Here is a 23,137-nt window from a genome sequence, read left to right on the forward strand (position 1 = left end):
TGTGTGCACACGGTCGCTTACCCTGTGATCAGTGGAACTAACTGACCTTAGCCATACTTAAAGATGCAGAGGTGTAAGCAAATCGTACCCAAGACACTCATTCCCATTGTTTGAAAGTTGTGTTCCCAGGATATAGTGATTGTCTTCATTTTTGTTTTCCTGCGTATTTATACTAGGTACAGGTACGCTTCGTCCTCTGACACCAGGATTAATTAATGAACATCTACCCGTTGATTGTGTGGGAGGAGGCGTCAAGAAAGTCTCGTGAGGTGGATGGACTCCAAGGGTTTACGCGATGTTGAACGGGTAAGGATTTGAATTCCTCCGCCGTGGAAGAAACGAGAAATAAAACTTTCACTGAATACAAGACGAGAACACGACTGAAGCTGGACCCGAGAGACGCGTGTCAGAGGTCTACTGACTCTTGTCTCCCATCACGTCACCTCACATGTGGAGAACACAACAGGAAAACTGTCGAATCTGTAAACATGAATGACTGGGTTGTGAGAACTTTCAGAACGAGGAAATCGAGACCAGTGCTTACACTCGTCAAAACACTCGTTCTTATTAGACTGTATTACAAGTGGATGATACACCACCACCACCACTGGGAGCCTGTAATTGTGATACTGCCGAGTCAGAGAACGCCATGTGTCCTTTACCGTCTGTATCGATTCAGTAAAATCCCTTGAATTATTTGGGCAGTGAAAGATCTCTTAAACTATAATCATGAGAACGTACACGCGAAATGTTTGTCATGGAGTACACATTGAAAATGCAGGAAGGCCTTGTCCCAGACCTGCATACAAAGTTGATTCCTCGCCGGCATGACATAGTAAGTAGAATGAGGAGACGCACGTGAGGAGCAGGGTTTTATTAGTAAACGTCAGGTAATGTAAATATCCGTTGAACTTTATTACCGACAGATAAAGAGGACCACCATGAGTAAAGCTTTAGACTTGTAAAACCAACTGGACGACTGGGTGTACTAGACCAGCCTGGTCTTAGAGCAAAATTATAGCACACACACACTCACACACACACACACACACACACACACACACACACACACACACAGTTTTACAGTTTTTTAGTAGTTGCGCGTTGGTTAAAGCTGCGACGCACCAATCAAACGGTCCTCAGTTCGAATCCCAAACAGGGCATCCTGTTCAGAGCCAACACAGCTGTTCATTTTTCCTTTTAGAGCTGGTTGATATATGCTTACTTAGAGTACGAGAAGGTGTGTATACATGAGATTATGATGTTAAGAGATTGGCACCGCGAGTGTAAGACTCTCTTCATAACATTTGGTTTATACCTTCAAACCGTAATGACACACACACACACACACACACACACACACACACACACACACACACACCAGCGTACTGGGAAAACTTGGATGATTTTTCTATGCATGTCAAGATTAGCGCAGCTTCTCTGACTACAGAGCACCTCCGGACTCGCTTTAGAGCTAAACTCCTACTGACCAGGTTGCCATCTACCAGACCAAGAGTATAGTCAGACGTATGAGTATCACCCTCTGCCATCTCATTAGGCTCCAGTCCCCTCCAGGTCTTCAATTCATAAAAGTTTTAACTTGGTTAACGATATGCTGTCAGTGAGGCCTTGTTTCCACTCTAGTTGCCTGTAATTAGGGATAAGCTGAGGGGCGAAGCTATCAGGCCCCCGGTGTGAAGAATTACTCGGGAAGTATATTTAGATTTTGTGTTGGTGTGAGGATAAACAAACATGCTGGACCTCCTGTGGGGCCCTGTTTTATGAACTACAACTATTTTCACTGAATAAGGGTAAGTGAATGTTATTATCTTCAGCACAGTGTAAGACTTTGCTTGCACGCTGTTCTGCGAATTAGGTGCGCAGAAGATGTGGGGTTCCCCGTTCACCCCTGGTGGTACGGAACAGTTTTTAGACGTGAAAAACAATGTTTGATTTATAAACGATGTGGGCGTGATAGTGCCTTGGCCAAAGGGGGTTTAACTGTTCGCGGCTCAGTGGCACCGCCCGATCTGACAGCTTCACCAGCTTACGGTGTTGGTATTCCCTGCTGTAAAATGCTGCTCATGCCCGCCCGGTGTCCGTATTTTGTATAACATCCTACCTTATCATACGTATATCATATGACCGTGTAAAGAGCTTATCCCTCCCTCTGCCGCACTGTAAGAAACCATTGCACCATTGAGCAGAACTGCACACCTTCGATGCATCAAATTCACAAAACAGCGGAATCCGAGAAATCTTAATCGCACAGAAGAATACGTGGTCTTATGATATGCTGAAAGGAATGATATTTGCATACACTTCATTGAAAAAGTTTGTGGTTCATAAGTAGGGGAAGAGGATCCTCGCAGACATAAGCAGGTTTGTATGATCCCAGATGACCTTAACTTTAGAGAATTCATCAAGGATGGAACTGATGAAGTCAGCGATGATGCTGGGTTGGAAAATAAGAACATTAACAAGAGGAGCAATATCAGTACTGATTGCTCAGAATATTCATTCTTACCCTTCTGGAATAAGGTTATGTAACTACTAACGTAAGGCAAAGTGTTTCTATATTCAAAGGAAGTTCGATAACCGCTCCTCGTCATCGTTCAAAGGTGTATGCTCTCAGAAGGTGGGCCATAAGTCTGTGCTTTTAGAAGGTGGGTCATACGTTTGTACTCACTTAAGGTGAGTCGTAGATTTTGTGCTCTCAGAGGTGGGTCATCTAGTCATGCCTTCAGAACGTGGCTCATAGGGTTTGTATATTATGTTCTTGTGATCATTTTTTTTTTTTTTTAGATTTTCGTGGTTTGTTTTGCTATTGTATTTTCAGTGTGCCGGATAAGAAACAGAGGTTCCTCACCGTTGAACTAGTATCACTGGCTCATTAAATGTAAGATTTTTCGTAAAGTTGATGGATGAAATCATTACTGAGGATCTTATGGATCTGTAATGTATATTTTTAACCACGTCGGAAATAAGGGCAAGGAGGAGCGGGTTTGTAAGCTCGGTTTCTGGGGAACAAAGTTTTATGGAAAAGCGTTTGTTACCGTATGATATACACCATCCTGGGAGTAGCAGGTTAGGACTCTGGGTTTACCGCTCCTTTTCATTGGTAATTCCCATGGTAGTCCAGCAGCTGTTAAGCTGGAAATCCCGACGGTCTTGAGTTGTGTACGTTGTTAGACTCTTTAACGCTGTGTTATGTTACGTGTTGCAGTTCATCTAAGGACTTACGGGAATCACTTCACCTCCCATGTCTGCTGTTGTTAGATTAGGGTGACATCGAAGTCCAGGCAGACCTTGTTGAAAAGGATGTATAAATCCCTAGCTTGTGGTCTACTTCGTTTCTTTTTGAAGATAATGCCCAGCCGTTAGGTCGCGCGTCAGTTCTTAATGTCCTTCTCGAAGTCTTGTGATATAAAGGTTGTATGATCCATCTGTCGTGAGTTGGATTCGGTAAAAAGGCATTGAGGTTATCGTTCGTCGGAATGATCAGTGAATCCTCCCTCGAGTAACTATGTGTTATAAAGTGTTTTCATTGTCTTCTTGTGCCGCTGGTGTAGACTGGGAGGCACTTAGGCATCACAATGTCCAGCGTCGTCTGGAGTCCCCATTCAACCTACGACATAGCCTTTGCATAACTTGGGAGAAGATTAAATAACATGTTAGTGAAACTTTATGAAATTGTTTCCCCAGAATCTAGACTGAATGGCATAAGATCCAGTACTTGTATTACCTAAGTTATGACACCTACAACATGGTTTAACCTGGAACTTAATTTGGCTCAAAACTTTAAGATTTGACCTAAGTCGCAAGGGTCAGGTCTAACGCATCATGCAAAGAGTTAAGTGGCTTTGAGACCCATATGTAGGCGCGTCGTTGGTATTGTGGTTAGCGTTGCTGACCATGAATCCAGTGTACCTGTTTCGATCGCCGGCGTGAGCAGACGGGTTACAGGTCACCCACCTGTTCATCCATCATCTGAATTTTAGATGATAGATGCCAACTTTGCCTGTGGTAAAGTGCCACGGCTGGGACGCCCTTAGACAGCTCGTAACATGGCTCCAGTTTACCCAGGGGCGTCCATGTGCGAGGACTTGGCCCCCCAGTGACTGACAACCAAGGGTTGGTACTTTACGTAACATTAAGATCCATAACTCGAGGTGGACTTCGCCTGATTATGCCTCGTACAAAAAAGGTTTAATCTAGAATAACACTACTCAGAATTTGAAAGATCAGTGTTTGGGCTATAAAATTTACTACAGATGGTTTTGATATTATTTTCTTAGCATTACGCCCATCTTATTTCATTCCCAAGATAACTGTGCTGCCGTGCAGGCGACACAAGTGTTCCATGTTATTATCACCCTTCTAGGTATTGTTTGTGAATTACGATGGTAAAGCTTGCCTGTACCCGGGTGAAAGTTTGAATTGTCAGGCGGTGTGAAGGGTTGGGTTTGGTGCATCCGTCACGTCGTGGTCGTGTGTTGTGCACAGGTGTGGCGAGCGTGAGGTACGCAGGTGTTCTCATCTCCCTCACCTGGGATGCCTCTCTCTCTCTCTCTCTCTCTCTCTCTCTCTCTCTCTCTCTCTCTCTCTCTCTCTCTCTCTCTCTCTCTCTCTCTCTCTCTCTCTCTCTGGCCTACCATATGCCTGTTCCCCCCAAAAGGTAAACACGGTAGTGACGAGGCATCGCTGTAAGAAGAGGAGGGAAGGATGAGGAAGAAAGATGCAAGTTGTTCTTGTTGGTATTCATAAGATATTGTGGGCAAGATAGACGGGTCCAAAGTGATCTGTTGTAGATTGCTGAACATGAAGTGTGGCGACTCTTGTGAAACACATCCACCTGCACCAGTGATGCATTATTTCCTAATTCCGTTGTTTGTCGTGGCCATTCGTGCTCTCAATACTCACAGCGCACACATATGGTCCTCGTCTCCTACTGTTTCTGGTTTATAGTTGCCACGTAATAGTGATAGCCAGTTTTTTAAGAGCGTGGCTTGTTTATAGACGACCACTCCCAGATAATCTTATGATATATATATCTTTCTTTCATACTATTCGCCATTTCCCGCATTAGCGAGGTAGCGTTGAGAACAGAGGACTGGGCCCTTGAGGGAATATCCTCACCTGGGCCCCTTCTCTGTTCCTCCTTTGGAAAATTAAGCTAATGAGGTAGGCTCTCGAGACTACGGCTAAAGACAGACTTAGATGATATATATATATATATATATATATATATATATATATATATATATATATATATATATATATATATATATATATATATTGTATTAGGAGGAGGAGACTCGAGAGCAGTACCTGGTCTGAATCGTTAATTACGTTATTATGTCGTTCTCAGTGGTCAGTCATTCTATCCTTACCAGTGCTAAACCGTCACATATATCTGTCCAAGGCGAAGATAAACAGTACCGGGTCATTCGCTCATCCTTTGTGCGTCATAACAACTTTTCTCAAAGGTGATCAATAAATGACGACGAAGTTTCTGTGGCTTCATATAACGTCATGTTCCTCTGCTGTTTCTTAATAGTGTGCTGGAGACGAAGCTTAGATATTTTCAAAAACAAACTCAAGATTAGTACAGTGAGGTTGATTGTCCTCGTTTTGTTGAAATTCTGTCACACTCCCCTGCGCTGTAATTTCGGCTCTACATTCGCTCTGAGCATCTATCAACTCGCTCAGGTCCAGGTGACTGGAAGGAAAGCTGAGAATACATTTCTTGAATGTTAGTTGGAGGAACGGGGTTTAGGAGTTGGAATTTTTGAGGGTTCTTCGTGATGATCAAGTAAAAGAAAATAGAAAAAAGTTTCTACAGAAACACAACCGAAGTGTTGTGTAGTTCATTGCCTCTTCCTGTTACATGAACAGTCTCTTCCCGACCATTGGGAACATCTCCAAGTACACTGTCTGTTGACCACTTTTGTGTTTTTACGTTAGAGGCTCCAGTCACGGACGAAAGTCCATATCATATCTGGGCCTTGATTGAAGTATGGAAAGTATTATGAAAGGGAAAGAGAAGAGACAAGGGAAAGCATTTACGTGTTTTGGAAGAAGTGATAGACCTGTCTTTTGAAATGTACCAGGTCATAGTTTTTGGGAAAGACATAAGAGGGCAGAGAATTCCAATGCATCTAGGTGTAGGGAAAGAAGCAGTCGTCAAAATGACCCACCCGTGAGTTGCTAACGGCCACACTGTAATTGTGATGCAGCAGCCTGCCAAGTATTGCGTGGTTTACCAAGTGGTGGGAACAAACAGGCAGCCAGCTCTTGAGAGCTAAGACCAAAGTAATACCTGTAGAAGAGGGAAAGTGAACCAACATTGCTGGGTAGGGCAAGCGGGTGAAGTTTATTACTTAGCCTGGGAAGCCATACTGGTGATCAGAGAGAAGACTGTGATATTCAAGATGTCTAAGGATGTGGGGGTTGAGGAGGGATTCAAAGACTTTGGAAGTGGTAGATGTCAGGGCTACAGAACGATAGCTCGAGGGGTCAGAACGGTCACCCTTCTTAGAGATGGGATGTACCAACGCAGTAGTTCAGAGACACATTCAGAGACTTTTAACATCCCGTTTATTTAGCACCTCGGTTTTTGTTGTATATGATTTCTGTTTACTTTTAGGTTTTAGCTGCAGTTAACAAAGTAAATTTTTATTATCTTATTTTATTAATATTATCATTATTATTTATTATTATCATTATTTTTATTATTATTATTATTATTACTATTATTATTATTATTATCATTATATTGGAAATGATTGTGATGGCAGTGGGCGAGTGATGAACTGGTGGGCAGGTGTGTTATGCACTCAGGCAGCTCATTGTCAGTAATGGCCTTGCTGAAGTATAACAATATATCATTGTCCTCGCGCTTGAGCTATCTCTCTCTTGGTCGTTCAGGCAGGTGAGGCCACGCAGGTGACTTCTTGATCATGTTGAGGGCCAATTATTCCGTCTTACAAGACAGGCTCTTCTGCTCTACGCCCAGCTCAAGTGACTACAATAAGGGTGTAGGGATGAGGGTAGAGTGGTTCGTCTGTGTGGTGGGGCATTATGACATGTGTTTTTTAGTGGAGGAGGAGGAGGTAGGGCAAACACCTGTGCCCTGCAGAGGGAGGTAATGACGGTGTGTTGCGGGAGGGAGGTTGTTGTTTAGAGGTGGGGGGAAGACACTAGTAGTTTGTGGCGGGAGGAGAGTGGGGTCAATGTGTGGCGAGGGGCAGAATGACTGGTAATTGGTGGGAAGTGTGGCTTGTGTGTGATAGTGGGCATGGAAAGTCATGGAAGGCTGGTTCCCAGTCTGCGCTCGAAGACAATTTCCTTCTGGCTACTTATGTATGGAAGACTATACGTTATTCTCCCTCAAACGGAAAGGAGCCATAGGTACAGTGAGAACGAAGACTCAAGAGACCCTTTTGTATGCTTTCGGTAATTGGGTACAATACTTCCTGGAACGCAAATATAAAAAGGGGTCACACCTGGCTGGGGAGGTGATGGGATAGAGTTTTGTGAAGGGTTTCTGATATTTCGTGTCATCCAGAATATCATGTTGGCTGAGTCCATGTAGATAATGTGCGTCATCACTTCCTTTATCTGTTGGTGTAGGGCAATGAGGCTTGTGTCTTTCCTGTGTCAAGACGCAGTTTCATTCATTCCCAAGTTTGTGTAAAAGAAATTCCAGCGCTCTTGGTCTTGTCCTTTGTTTCTGTAACTTCGGGCTCGGTTCTTGTGCCATTGGTCTCATGGTGTATCGTCGTATTCCTGCTGCATGATGAGCTGAGCACTGTTTTGTGTGAGGGAACGTTTTGCCTCAGACTTTCTCTCTTCTCCCTGCTATAACTAACAGCTGCTACGGAACAACATTTGCCTTGCAAGCAGAACGCATTTTTACTTTCTGCTGAACTTTACACAGTCGTTCATTCGTCCCAATCTGGCATATTCCCTGTTAATATAATATGCTTACTGCATTAGGAGTCCTCTAACCTTTATCTTATCTGTTTCTTCATATTTTTTCTTTGCTTTTCTCTACCTCTCCTATTATCAGTCCTATTGTGTCTGTGGTCTTACACCTAAGCTTCACAATGGTTTGAATTTTTTTTCTTTCATTATCACCTTTGTGCTGTGTCCCTTTATATTGAGTCACATGATGTTGGAACTTGATTCCTGCTGGGGTCCAGCTCCTGTTACGTGTTTCTCTCATCTTATTTTTCTACGGGAACATGGGGTGGGGAAAGTGGGGTGTCCATCAGTGCAGAGAGCTAGATGTAGGCTTGACTACACACCCTTCTCACAAGTGCTGATATCTGCACACCGGTAATGCCATCTTAACTTTACACCCATGCCATGTAGCGCCTTCGATACGTCCTTGTGAATCTTGGCATCAGGCACATTCATCATTCATTTTGCCTCCTCCTCCTCCTCCTGCTTAATTGTGGTCTATATATTGATATTCTGGGTTTTGTCTGTGGAGAAAGATATGTTGCTGAATCTCGGGCTGCTTTCGGGGCATAAAGACAACTGGTGGTTCTGTACCCAGAACATCCGGTACCCTACCTGGAACAGCCACATCCGTACTTGTAACTGCCGGTTCTGTGTTTAGAACAGCCGGCACCATATACCTAGTGAAGTGTCTAGAACGTTCGGCCGCCCCCCTTTACTTTGACGATCCGGCAGGCACCGTACGTAGAATATCAGGCTTCGTATCGAAAACCACCGGCACCTGTCAAGAATAACTGGTACAGTACCAAGAACCACCGGCTCCATATCTAGAACACCCGTACCTTCAACATCCGACACCGTATCTTTAACAGCTGGCAACATGCATAAACAACCGACACTTCATTTAGAACAGCCGGTACCGTACGTGGAACAAGTGGAATCTCTTCTGAAACAACCGGCACCGTCGGACCGTCCACTGTCCGTCCACTCGGCTCTCAAAGACTCTGGATGTTTCGATATTTTCTGGTTTATTCCTCGGCTTCTCTTATTATCTCTATATTATCTCCCATTCCCCCGAGAGAAATGAGTGACGTGTGGCAGAGCGACGGTAGCGCTAGTGGTGGTAGCGCTCATGGAGGAGGATGGTGTAGGTGGTGATGCCTCAGCTGTGATGGTAGGTGTGGTGGTATGGCCATGTTATTGATCGTGTGGCTAAGGTTGGGATGGCAGTCAAGAGTTTGTAATGGTGGCGGCGGCGCGGCGGCGGCGGCGGCGGCGGCACAGGTGGTAGTGGTTGTGTTGGCTGTATAGGTGGCTGTGGTGGTGCTGGTGGTGGCACTGGTGGGAGAGGGAGGTTGTGGTGGAGGCATAGGTATCGCTGACAGTGGTGGCGGTACGAGTGGGAGTGGTAGTGGTGATGGCATAGATGACGATGTCCTTGCTGGCGACGCAGGTGGGTTAGATGGTGGTGGAGGCATAGGTGGCGATGCCACTGGTGGTGGTGGCATAAATGACGATCACTGGTGGCGGCACAGGTGGCGGCGGCGGCGGCGGCGGCATCCGTTGCCGTGGCGGTAGTTGCGGTACCGGCACAGCAGGACCCTCAGCAATGGTCACCACATCCGTCCTGTTGAGTTAAAATAACTGTTCCTCCTTACATTGTGACCACGGGCGCTGGCCTGCCACATCTACCACTCCACACACACACACACACACACACACACACACACACACACACACACACACACACACACACACACCTGTCCCACCACACGCACCTGGCGGCCTCTCACACCCACCTGCGCTACACATTCACTTCCACCTCACCATACGAACATATGTTCCTCCCATAATGTTCTTTTCTGGCTCCACACACACTTTCCCCTCCCCACATCTGCCTCACAACACACACACACACACACACACACACACACACACACACACACACACACACACACACACACACACACACGAGCCTCCATGGTGCAGTGGTTAGCATTACTAACCATGACTCAGCGCGGGCCAGCCCAGGGTCGGAACCACATGAGTTCGAATCCTGGTTGCTGCAAGCGGTTTACACCCAACCCAGGTGTTCATCCTCCCCTTGAGCCAGGTTGGTAAATGGGTACCTGGCTTAGGCCGGGATGTGTGTGTGTGTGTGTGTGTGTGTGTGTGTGCGCACTCATAAATGGGAATAAAGACATGGTTCATACATACAAGGTTAAAGAGACGGGGCAACACGAGCGTAAAACTGTCTCCCCATAACACACAAATGGTAATCACACACACACACACACACACACCTCACTCTTACTTCACCCTACACGCCCCACACCACACAGCTCCATCCCACACACTCACGAGTACTTCCACACCACACATCCCACCTTCCCCCTGCCATATGACACTCTTGCCTCACCTCACATTCCTGCTTCACCCTCATAATTACCTCATACCATACACTTGCATCACCCACACATTGTCTTCGCCCCTCACACTTGCTGCACCCCATACACATCCTGCAACCTGCAGGCTTGGTCGACCCAACTCTTTTGCTCCGCCGCGCACACTCGCTTGGCCCTACACGCCTGCTCCATCCCACATACTGCACCCCCACACGCTTGCTTCTCTCCACACACTTGCTCCACCCCACACTTACTCCATTCCAGACACTTGCTTCACTCTACACACTTACTCCAGGCTACATCCTTGCTCCACTCCTGACACTTGTTTCACCCTACACTCTCGACTACATACACACGCTCCACCACTACACACATGCTGCTCCTCCACCACTACACCCATGCTGCACCCTGTACACTTGCTCTACCCCACGTATTACCTTCACTCCACACTGTTGCTCCACCGCACACGCTTTCGCTACCGCGCGCACCTTATTTTGCACACTTGCTCCATTCCACACGCTTGCTCTACCACGCCCACTTGCCCCACCCCACACACACACACCTCACTGCACACTTGCTCCATCCCACACACTTGCCTCACGCCACACACTTGCCCCACGACGCACACATGCTCTACTCTGCACACTTACCTCACACCACATACTCGCCCAGCGCTGCACACTTGCTCCGCGCCTCACAATAGCTGCACCTCTCTCACTTGCCTCTCCCCGCATGTACCTCTACCTTCTCGCTCACTTCCCAGCCGCACACAGACCTCCCTCTCCCTCCCCTACAGACACACCGGCTGACCCCTGACACAGCAATACGTAAGTCAAGGTAAGGTAGAACCTTGCCCCTGTCCTCCCGGTTACACCTTTCTCGACCAACGCACACGCTGGAAACCCGGCCCTGTACGTATTCGTTTTACGTCATACATTTGTTTCAGCACCACACGTTTCCTCTCTTTTACACTTGCCTTGCCACACACATACACCGTCTGCAAACATGCGCACACACACACACACACACACACACACACACACACACACACGCACACGCACATACTTCGTGTGTAGCACAAACTTGTCCCACCGCGCGCACGTATGACTACCTACACTCACCTTTATTGTGCACACACACACACACACACACACACACACACACACACACACACACACACACCAGGCCTCAGTGGTACACTGATTATTGTTACAGCCCCCGGTCGGACTTGCATGGGTTCGAATCCTGGGCGTGGTAGTCGGCTCACACCCAACAATGGTGTTCATCATTCCCTCAGGGTTTGTGGATAAATGTATACCAGCCTTAAGCTGGTGTGTGTGTGTGTGTGTGTGTGTGTGTGTGTGTGTGTGTGTGTGTGTGTGTGTATGCATCCATACATAGATGTAAAGAGACGGGGCTGCACGAGTGTAAAACTCTGTCCCCGTAACACAAATTGTAATCACGCGCACAAGTTGATTTGAGAGGGAGAGGATGGAAAGAGGGAGTGTGTGAGTAAGCGAGCATCAGGCAGTGACAGACATACAAAACAAGTATGCCAGACAGGTAGGTGCGATGGCTTACACAACAAAGAAAAGTCATAATAGGTCAAGACATTCTTTGGCTGGTTACACACGCCCTACGGCAGTTTGGTGACGCGAGTCCAGGTTTTCGAGGATTTCATGAGGCTTTTTTTCCCCCCCTGCTTACATATATATGTCCAGGGGTGGGGAATGATAACACGTAGCATCACCAACGGTTAGCCCAGCAGCTGGTGGTGTGATGGGCCAGCGAAGAAAGTGAGGGAGTGAAGCTTCATCCTTCGGGGCCTGGGGACTGGAGCACATTCCTCAGTCTGGTGGTGCTGCTTCTGCCTCTGCCTTAGCACAGTACCTTCCAGCTGACCGTGTGTGTGTGCATGAGTTGCACATTCATGTCCCTCCTGATAACAGCCTGGGTTTCCCTCCCTGCCAGTCCAGCTACTTTCCAACAGCTAATGTCAATTAGTAGTCATTCTGTGTCGTCACAAAGGATTTTATCATGACGCGAGCAGCAGTTGTGATCCGATGTTTTGATTTTGTTTTTCAATGTTTCATGTTTTCATTTACTTGCTTTTCTTAAGGTTATAGTTTTGAAAAATCCATTTGAAAATACCACCACGAAATTTGTGTACTTACCAGTTCTATCGTCTCTCTGTAAGGCATATTTACTGGAGCACTGGGTTATCCAAGTCATGTTTTATACTTTGAAAGGTTGTCTTATTACCTTGATCAATAATGATTTAGTTAGTGTATATGTCAATCGTATTCGTTGGACAGCTTCTTTGTGCTCGTCCACTGCACACGTGTGTTACGAGGTATGTGTGACGTGTGGAGGAATAGAAACATCTCTCGTACTATTGGTTTTTATCATTTCATTATGTACAATATATTATTATGAAATATTCCGCTTATTACTGTGAACATATGTTCTCTCACTAACACCTACTCTATACTGGAAACATAGTATACAAGGTACTAGTTTGTAAAGAAAATGGGTTTTTGTTTCAGTGGAAAAAAAAATCATCCGGTCCCTAAATCCAATTATATTTTTTTTATATATGTGTATGATCCCATGTGTTGATTACTGCCCTCGTGTCTGGGGTGGTTCTGTCTATACACACGTACCTGATCAACAAGTTGAATCCGGCTCATCAACACCTCAGTCAGCCCAGCTGTTCATCCTTCCCTAGGGGCTGGTCAGTTAATTGGGTGCCTGTATAATATATATATATATATATATATATATATATATATATATATATATATATATATATATATATATATATATATAAATATATATATATATATGCATACATATTCGCCATTTGCCGCGTTAGCGAGGTAGCATTAAGAACAGAGGACTGAGCCTTAGAGGAGATATCCTCACTTGGCCACCTTCTCTGTTCCTTCTTTTGTAAAATTAAAACCGGGAGGGGAGGATTTCCACCCCCCACCCCCCACCCACCCTCTCCCTCCACTTTTAGTCGCCTTATACGACACGCAGGGAATATACGTGGGAAGTATCCTTTCTCCCCTATCCCCAGGGATAATATATATGTGTGTATATATATATATATATATATATATATATATATATATATATATATATATGTTGGAAAGGATCACAATTTTTCTCTCTTGTGTCTCCCCTGATGATGTGATTATTACACAAAAGTGCACTTGGGAACTTTTCGTGTTTCATTTTCCCCGTGGACTCATAGGAATATATATATATATATATATATATATATATATATATATATATATATATATATATATATATAAAACCACAAAACTACCTTCTTTCCGTAACTCGTACAAAGTCACATGCATTCTGTGTGGTCGTTTGCATAAGGCTTGGGGCTTTGTGGTGTCCACATGTCTCCCTACGCCATTAAGCTCCGGAGCTACGATCAGCTGTTTTTGCCTACTGCTATGACCAACCCTTCCTTAAAAGTCGAGTTTTCCACTTCCCAAGGGCTCTTAGTTTCATCACTTTTCCGTTTTCTCTGTTCCCTTTTCCCTTCTCATGTTTCATTCAGGGGCTGCCGTCGACGAGGACTTCCCTCCGTGACTGGAGCCTCTGATGGAAGAAGAAAGAAATAGCTCCTCCGCGCAGGGTCTCGAACGTGGCTGTTTTCCTTGAATACATAAATGTTTACGGAAATGTATTGTGGCTGGCTAACGTATCGGGGAACAGTTGGACCTAAGACTTAACGAGGAAGGCCGGACACAGTAAACATAAGGGAGGAATAATTTCATCGGTTCCTGCTGGTATCTAAGTGCCCCCAGACATGCCTGGAGACATCTGCTTAATTACTTGCATGTGGGTGAGATCCGTAACACCAGCAGCAGGAGAATGAAGTCTTGTGATCATCTGGTGGTGTGTTGATATTCTCCCTCAAACGTCAGAATCAAAGTACAAGGGGCGTAAGTGCATCTCTCAGATGAGAATAGAATCCATGTCCGAAATAAGATCTTGCCTCGTAAGATGTGGTGGTATGCTGACTGTAAGAGGATAAAGAGTGTAGTTATGATGGTGTGGGGACGTAGATCTTCATCTTTATGGCGGAGCGAGGCTGCATGGAGGCTTGGCCGCCTTTGACACTTGATCCTCACTATTCTTGAAGTTTTGAATTATACAGCGTGTCTCAGATGCCAGGACTCATAGGCAGAATTCACAGATTACCTTCAGTTCACCACGTGTTCAGATTGCCCGTCGTGAAGTGGGCATACACTAACCCCATGGATATAGGGAGGGTTTCTTGGTTATCTGTATGCTTGTTCATAACATGCAGTTTGAACATTTAGTTCGTGAAAAGGTGAATAGTGAATCTTGCCTGTGTGGCTGGACTTTTGGGACGTCGTTTATGATAAACTGTGTCGTAGTTTAACATTTTTGTTTTCCAATCAAAGGCTTTTGGCGTTGGCTCTGCTCTGTGAAACGCATAGTTAGTCCTAGGCAATCAGAGCTCGATGATTTAACTTTATATATATATATATATATATATATATATATATATATATATATATATATATATATATATATATATATAAATATATATATATTCCTGTTGTTATCTAGGAGCTCTTTCAAGGGACTCTTGCAGCCCAAGACTGCGCTACTTCTAATAAGAAGGAAATGTGGACATTTTGGAATGATTCCCTGACGAAACTGTACACCCTTGCCAAAAGTGACCTCACTCACGATAGAACCAAATGATGGCGGAGTGCGGTAACGCATATTTGCTCTTCTGCCCCAGGAGTTCCTTTTTTGTCCTTATGAGGAACTGCAGCGCTCAGAAAGCTGGCCACGTCCACCGGTTCGGAACCACAGGTGACATAGTGTTGTGATGATGTGTGTGTGTGCGTCTATGTGCAGAGAGTGCTAGGGCAGTTGAGTTAGTGCTCGGTGTCTGTTTTATGGTAGCGGCATCATGGGCATGAAGGTTGTCGGGACACACACACACACATACACACACACACACACACACACACACACATGTGTGTGTGTGTGTGTGTGTGTGTGTGTGTGTTTTCACTGTGACTTTATGACAATTAAGTTTTCATGAGTCGTTTAAGTCTTTATCTGCCTGACAGCCCTAACAAACTTTCCTTTGGATGAATTAACCTGATCCTTCCTTTCCAACGTCTGAGTATCGTCAATATAAAGCTTTCGGGGCCGATAACTTGCTAGGTGTAATTGGCTGCTCACGTGACACATTGAGTCATGTAAACACGTGGCCAAGAGCATCAGGTGCTTCGAGTGTGGTGTGATTCGGGTAGGGCGCTCTCTTGCCAAACTCCCGTGTGTTTATGGTCTATTTTCTCACCGGAAAAGAATAGTTTCAGGGGGGGAGTCGGGAATTCAGGTTAGAAATGTGTCTTTTCGTATTCTTTCAAGCTATACGAAGCCATCCATTGATAATAAGTTCCCATAAGAGGAGAGAGTGCTTGGAGATTGACCCTGGCAACAGCTCTAGGGAGGCAGTTGCATGCAGGGCGCCAGCGGGACCTCCCATTTCGCCCGCGCATCCAAATCAGCTGAGAGCATGACGTCACGTGCAGGCCACGCCCACCCTGACGTCACCAGCAGCACGTCCCGCCTCCTCCCCCCAGGCCGACGCCTGGCCCAGTGCCAAGTCTGGCTCACTGTCGCCCTAGACACCCCCGGCAGTCCGCAGCTTCCATCTCCTGCCGGCCCTCCCTCCCTCCCTCTGGTATTGAGGTCCTACGCAACACCCCCGCATTGTCACGTCCTCGACTTTTACATTATATTTTCCCATATATTCTCCTTATACTTCCGTGACTTGTTTTACATCCTCCACATATCAGTATTTACAGGTGACTCTGGGAAACATTGGGATAGGCTTTTTCGTTTAGTCGCGAGGTAGAGAGAAAAAAAAGAAATGTCTTTCAGCAGCTGCAACAGTTACGCAGCTTGGGCCGCCTGTATGTGAGGCATTCCTGATATTAAGCTTGGCTGCGGCAACATTTGGGGGGTTATCCTTCCCGCCTCTTCAGTTCTCTCTTGACCGATTGATAAAAGCTCCCTCCATGATTGATGTATGATGAGGACCTGAGCCTTAGAGGCTGTATGGAGCGGGGTTTTTAATGTAATGTCGTTTGAAACCCTGCCGAGGCGCCATGTTTGGACATTTCCATTTCCAGTAATGACCGGCCTCGTCTTTAAGGAGTAGGCGGTACACAAAGGCTGTAGTGTCCCACTGGAGATATATTACAGTGCCTCTCTGCCTGTATGGATGTACCTTGGGTTTGGGGATTTTAGTGTCTGATTGGCTTTCCCGATGTGGCGCGGTTTATTGAACGGGTTCCCGTCGCTCATCCTTCTCCCTGTTGTTCTCTCCTCATGGATGTGTTCGTGTATGTGTTTGTCCATGTTGTTAACCCACCCACACTCATCCCTCAGAGAATATCGACTTTGTTAAGCTTGTCCGTGTGGACGACCCCTGCGTCCTCGCACTCCCGGACTCTATGTGTGGAAGGAACAACTCCTCACCTGCTGTGATATATTCCAAGGCTTCGGTAACACGGCTGTGTCTTGCTGGTGGCACGGTGTTCCCCGCCACCAAACATCACACACACACACACACACACACACACACACACACACACCACCCACTCCCGGCTCAAACACACATGCTCGCTAACTCTCTCATTCACACACTCGCTTTCCTCTTTCGCTCATCCGGCTATATGGTAAACAAGGGGTCGCTCTGTCGTCCGGTTATTCAATTACCCACAAGGAAATTTCTGTCATTCGCCTGTTTGTTGAACACGATCCATGCTGTCTTGACAACTACTGGCCCACCCAGTCCTCTCTCTATCTCTATCTCGCTCTGACTCACCCTGTACCTTCACACTCCTGGGTCACCCGCTTGACCCCTCTCTGGCGTACTAGCTCTTTCCTTATGTCACCTCGTATTTTGTTCATGGGTTACTTCATTTTCCTCCAAAGGCTGTTTGCTTGGCTCAGTGGTTGTTTAGTTTCTCTCCCAGTGAAGTAGAATGTTGAGTCTGGTGGAAGCACTGCATTCTGCGGTGATTTACTCCAGATGGAACAGGTTTGTATCCTGGTCCAGGAAGTGGAAGACCAGGCTTTAGCCTCAGCAGCTTTGTCAGCTTGAAGGTTTTCCTAACCACCGGAGCACGACGGGACGACCCTTAGGTGTCATGACCGTGACCCTTGACATGCTCCCTAAGGGTCATTTCAGGGGCTAGGCCTTCTTGCCCCGAGTGTCGAGCCGTCTTGGCCAACGATCGTATAAGCTGTGTTCAAGGGTCGTACCGACGCGTTAAAGACGCTCTTCACGGCACGAATACACACACGAATCTAAGACTGCTATGTGTACCAACACCACCCTTCAGGGCGGCCATGGCATTGTTACGAAGTTTGTAAAGACCTTTTTTTTCTTCCCATATTGACACGGTAAAGGAACTGAACTACTGGGAACGACTGAAATCACATGAGGCTGTACTGTCGGGTGCGCAGACGGAAGAGAAATATCATTATTTACTCTTGGAAAATTCTGAAAGGCGTAGTTCCGAACAAAGTGGACCAGACCAGCCAGGCTGTGGTGGTTACGTGGTCCTGTGGGCAGCGGCTTCCAACAGCTTGGTCGACCAACGACTCACTTGAGCAGCTTGCTCTCAGCCCGAGCTGTAGGGTAGAAGACTTACGAAGCCGTTGTAAGGGATACGGTAAATAAGGTAAGGGTTATCGTGTTCAAGAGTCTTACCTAAAGGTTTAGGGTCGTCATGTGGTATTCAGGATCGTATCTTGGTGTTCAAAAGTCGTACTGTGTTGTTCAAGGGTCGAAGCGTGGTGTTCAAGGGTCGTACCGTGGTGTTCAAGGGTTGTAACGTGGTGCTCAGTGATTGTACATGTGGTGTTCAAGGTTCGTGAGGTGGTGTTCAGGGATCGTGACGTCGTGTTCAGGGGTCGGAATGTGATGTACAGGGATCATATCGTGGTGTTCAAGGGGTTCCAACGAGGCTTGGGAACAGTGGTGGGACCTTCGACCCGCGAGCTACGGACGCCCTGCGCCTGTGGCCCAGTTATATAAGCTCCTCCCGGCACGTAATCTTTGTCGTAATGTTACCAGCTTGTGTGTGTGTGTTCCTATGAGTCCACGGGGAAAATGAAACACAAGTTCCCTAGTGCACTTTGGTGTAATAATCACATTGTCAGGTTAGATACAAGAGAGAGAGAGAGAGAGAGAGAGAGAGAGAGAGAGAGAGAGAGAGAGAGAGAGAGAGAGAGAGTGGTTACCAGACTCTGTTAACGAGAAGTCGTCTTCGTCACAGCACGAGGAGTAGGTTAGTCTCGTCGAGGAACATTTCGATCCAAAGGTTCCCACATATCCCTGTTCTTGACTGGAGCGCAGACTCGAAGCTTCAGGAGCTTAGGTTTATATTATTTATATATATATATATATATATATATATATATATATATATATATATATATATATATATATATTTTTTTTTTTTTTTTTTTTTTTCCCATGCTATTTGCCGTTTCCCGCGTTAGCGAGGTAGCGTTTACAACCGAGGACTGAGCCTTTGAGGGAATATCCTTACTAGGCCCCCTTCTCTGTATCTTCTTTTGGAAAATTAAAAACGAGAGGGAGGATTTCTAGCCCCACGCTCCCTCCCCTTTTAGTCGCCTTCTACGACACGCAGGGAATACGTGGGAAGTATTCTTTCTCCCCTATCCCCAGGGATATATATATATATATATATATATATATATATATATATATATATTTTTTTTTTTTTTTTTTTTTTTTTATACTTTGTCGCTGTCTCCCGCGTTTGCGAGGTAGCGCAAGGAAACAGACGAAAGAAATGGCCCAACCCCCCCCCCCCATACACATGTACATACACACGTCCACACACGCAAATATACACACCTACACAGCTTTCCATGGTTTACCCCAGACGCTTCACATGCCTTGCTTCAATCCACTGACAGCACGTCAACCCCTGTATACCACATGACTCCAATTCACTCTATTTCTTGCCCTCCTTTCACCCTCCTGCATGTTCAGGCCCCGATCACACAAAATCTTTTTCACTCCATCTTTCCACCTCCAATTTGGTCTCCCTCTTCTCCTCGTTCCCTCCACCTCCGACACATATATCCTCTTGGTCAATCTCTCCTCACTCATTCTCTCCATGTGCCCAAACCATTTCAAAACACCCTCTTCTGCTCTCTCAACCACGCTCTTTTTATTTCCACACCTCTCTCTTACCCTTACGTTACTTACTCGATCAAACCACCTCACACCACACATTGTCCTCAAACATCTCATTTCCAGCACATCCATCCTCCTGCGCACATCTCTATCCATAGCCCACGCCTCGCAACCATACAACATTGTTGGAACCACTATTCCCTCAAACATACCCATTTTTGCTTTCCGAGATAATGTTCTCGACTTCCACACATTTTTCAAGGCTCCCAAAATTTTCGCCCCCTCCCCCACCCTATGATCCACTTCCGCTTCCATGGTTCCATCCGCTGACAGATCCACTCCCAGATATCTAAAACACTTCACTTCCTCCAGTTTTTCTCCATTCAAACTCACCTCCCAATTGACTTGACCCTCACCCCTACTGTACCTAATAACCTTGCTCTTATTCACATTTACTCTCAACTTTCTTCTTCCACACACTTTACCAAACTCAGTCACCAGCTTCTGCAGTTTCTCACATGAATCAGCCACCAGCGCTGTATCATCAGCGAACAACAACTGACTCACTTCCCAAGCTCTCTCATCCCCAACAGACTTCATACTTGCCCCTCTTTCCAGGACTCTTGCATTTACCTCCCTTACAACCCCATCCATAAACAAATTAAACAACCATGGAGACATCACACACCCCTGCCGCAAACCTACATTCACTGAGAACCAATCACTTTCCTCTCTTCCTACACGTACACATGCCTTACATCCTCGATAAAAACTTTTCACTGCTTCTAACAACTTTCCTCCCACACCATATATTCTTAATACCTTCCACAGAGCATCTCTATCAACTCTATCATATGCCTTCTCCAGATCCATATATATATATATATATATATATATATATATATATATATATATATATATATATATATATATATATATATATATATATATTCAGTATTTTTTAAGTTATTCTGCACACTCTTCAGTTTAGCCTTGTGGCATGTAAATGTATGCATATATGTATGTGGGTGGGCATGTGGGTTGATATATGTATGCACATATGGGGAGATTGGTGCCTATGTGTATGTTTGAGAGTGTTTAGATGTGTGTGTGTGTGTGTGTGTGTGTGTGTGTGTGTGTGTGTGTGTAGCTTTGGAATCGTCAGTATACTGAGGTTGAACCATATCAGACCCAGTTCGATCCGGCAGCTTGAACTCAGCCCGAGCTGTGTGGATGGGGGACATCTGGAGCCTAGTGTGGGGTACACTGTGGTTCCCTGGGGGCTTGTTTCCACATAGACAACGTAGCCTAAGCTTCTGTGCGCAGTTTTACGGTGATCGATCAGGCTGTTGGTGTCTGCTGCAGTCCGGAGGCCTGCGTACTCACTGGAACCTAGCTTCATGGGTAGATGAGATGAAAAAAAAAGAGTTTAGTGGCATGACAGGGAATGATACCAGCTATAACATGGAGCCACAGCAGCTTAATACGGGACCACGGGACCACAACAGCTGACGCGAGGCCAAACCAGCCACAACAACGGAGCCACACCGGCCACAACACGGAACCACATCGGCCACAACACGGACGCACACTGACCACAACACGGAGTCACACCGGCCACAACACGGAGTCACACCGGCCACAACACGGAACCACATCGGCCACAACACGGACGCACACTGACAACAACACGGAATCACACCTGCCACAACACGAAGCCACACCAACCGCAACACGGAGCCACGCCAACCACAATACGAAGCCACACCAGCCACAGCACGAAGCCACACCAGCCACAACACGGAGCCACACCAGCCACAACACGAAGCCACACCAGCCACAACACGAAGCCACACCAGCCACAACACGAAGCCACACCAGCCGCAACACAGAGCCACGCCGGACACACCACGAAGCCACTCCAGCCACAACATGGAGTTACACGGAGCCGCGTCGGCCACAACAAGGACTCACATTGCCACAACACGGAGCCTCGCCGGTCACAACACAGAGCCACATCGACCACACCATGAAGCCTCACCGGGCACAACACGGAGCCACACCAGCCACATCGGCCATAACATGGAGCCACACCGGCCACAACACGAAACCACACCGGCCACAACAGAACCACGACGTCCACAGCACGGAACCACACCGGCCACAAAAAGGGGACCACTTCAGCTAGAATACGGAGCCACACCAATCAGAACAAGGGACTACACCAGTCATAACATGGGATCACACCAGTCACAACACGGGGCCACAGCCAGAACACGGGACTACACCATACACTGGATCACGCCAGCCACAATACAGGATCACACCAGCCACAACACGGGACGACACCAGCCACAACGCTTGACCACACTATCCATAACAGGGTTTGAGATCAAGGAGACATAAGGGATCACTCCGTTTACACCACATAACCCACAACATTCGGCCTCACAACCCGTATAACGCGGTCGCACCCACTGTGAACATAACCAGATCATGTTTGATTGTGTTCTGTAAACCAGCAGAACCATCATTTCATTTCCTGACACACATAAAACGTAAGATTCTGCAGTTTTAATTAGTATTACCGCATTGTATATCCTCCCCAACTCGCTCGCTCACTAACCTAACCTAATCCGTGTATTTGAAATGTGCGTCACTGATACATTACCTTGTCACTTGTTGGCAGCTGTTAAGCGTAACAATGGTCATGTAGTGTCCGACAGTGTCTGGCCCAACATGGACAAGAGACAGTATGCGTTTAGACTTAAAGGACGCGTCCATATTAATAATGCCGACGTTAGATGCTTAGTCTTACAGTTGTTATGGCTTCGGATATAGAAATATGGAAGCGCGGGTAACTGAGAACAAAACGCTGCTGCACGATCGAGAGAGACTATCTTTCGCGGTAATCAGAGGTCGGACTATATACGTCGACCGCTGGCGGTGTTTAGGAGACATACCCTCGGCATTCAGCGATACGAGCCTTTGTCTTCCCCATGGGGAAGACAGATGGGCAGTGCGTGCGATGGTGCAACCAGCGGAACCAAAGGCTTGTTCGGTCTTGGAGACTCGGGAGGAAGTCGTAGATATATGAAAGACTGCATAGAGCTTTTCTTGGAAGGGTTCCTACAGTTTTACCTCAGTATGGAGACCAGATAACATCTCGTAAACTGAGGCAATGACGAGTCTTGCTACCGGATTGATCATATGCAAATGAATTCCAGTTTCCAGAATGGGAAGGTTATTATCGCACCTTGGTGGCTGATTAACGGTAATAGAACCCTAACGAGCTCAGAGTTGATCAGATTTTCTCTAGTGGGCAGGGAGTCGGGTGGTGGGGAGGGAACTGTAAATTGATGAGGGTGGGGCTTGGAGAGGGGGAGTTGGTAATTGATGGAAATCGTGGTGGGGGTGGGGAGGGAACTGGAAATTAGGGAAGGCGATGACATTGAAGAGGGAAGGGAACGAAGTTCAGGAGGGAGAGGAATTGGATGAGGTTTGG

General features: G+C 46.4%; 1 protein-coding gene across 17 annotated transcripts in view; it reads left to right on the forward strand.

Annotated features, from left to right (window-relative positions):
* Positions 1 to 23,137, forward strand: part of LOC139753727 (uncharacterized) — a 1,039,260-nt gene that overhangs the window by 233,824 nt on the left and 782,299 nt on the right. The gene's annotated exons all lie outside the window — the stretch shown is intronic.

The sequence above is a fragment of the Panulirus ornatus genome, chromosome 15, assembly GCF_036320965.1.
Source record: "Panulirus ornatus isolate Po-2019 chromosome 15, ASM3632096v1, whole genome shotgun sequence".
In the NCBI taxonomy this organism is placed as follows: domain Eukaryota; kingdom Metazoa; phylum Arthropoda; class Malacostraca; order Decapoda; family Palinuridae; genus Panulirus; species Panulirus ornatus.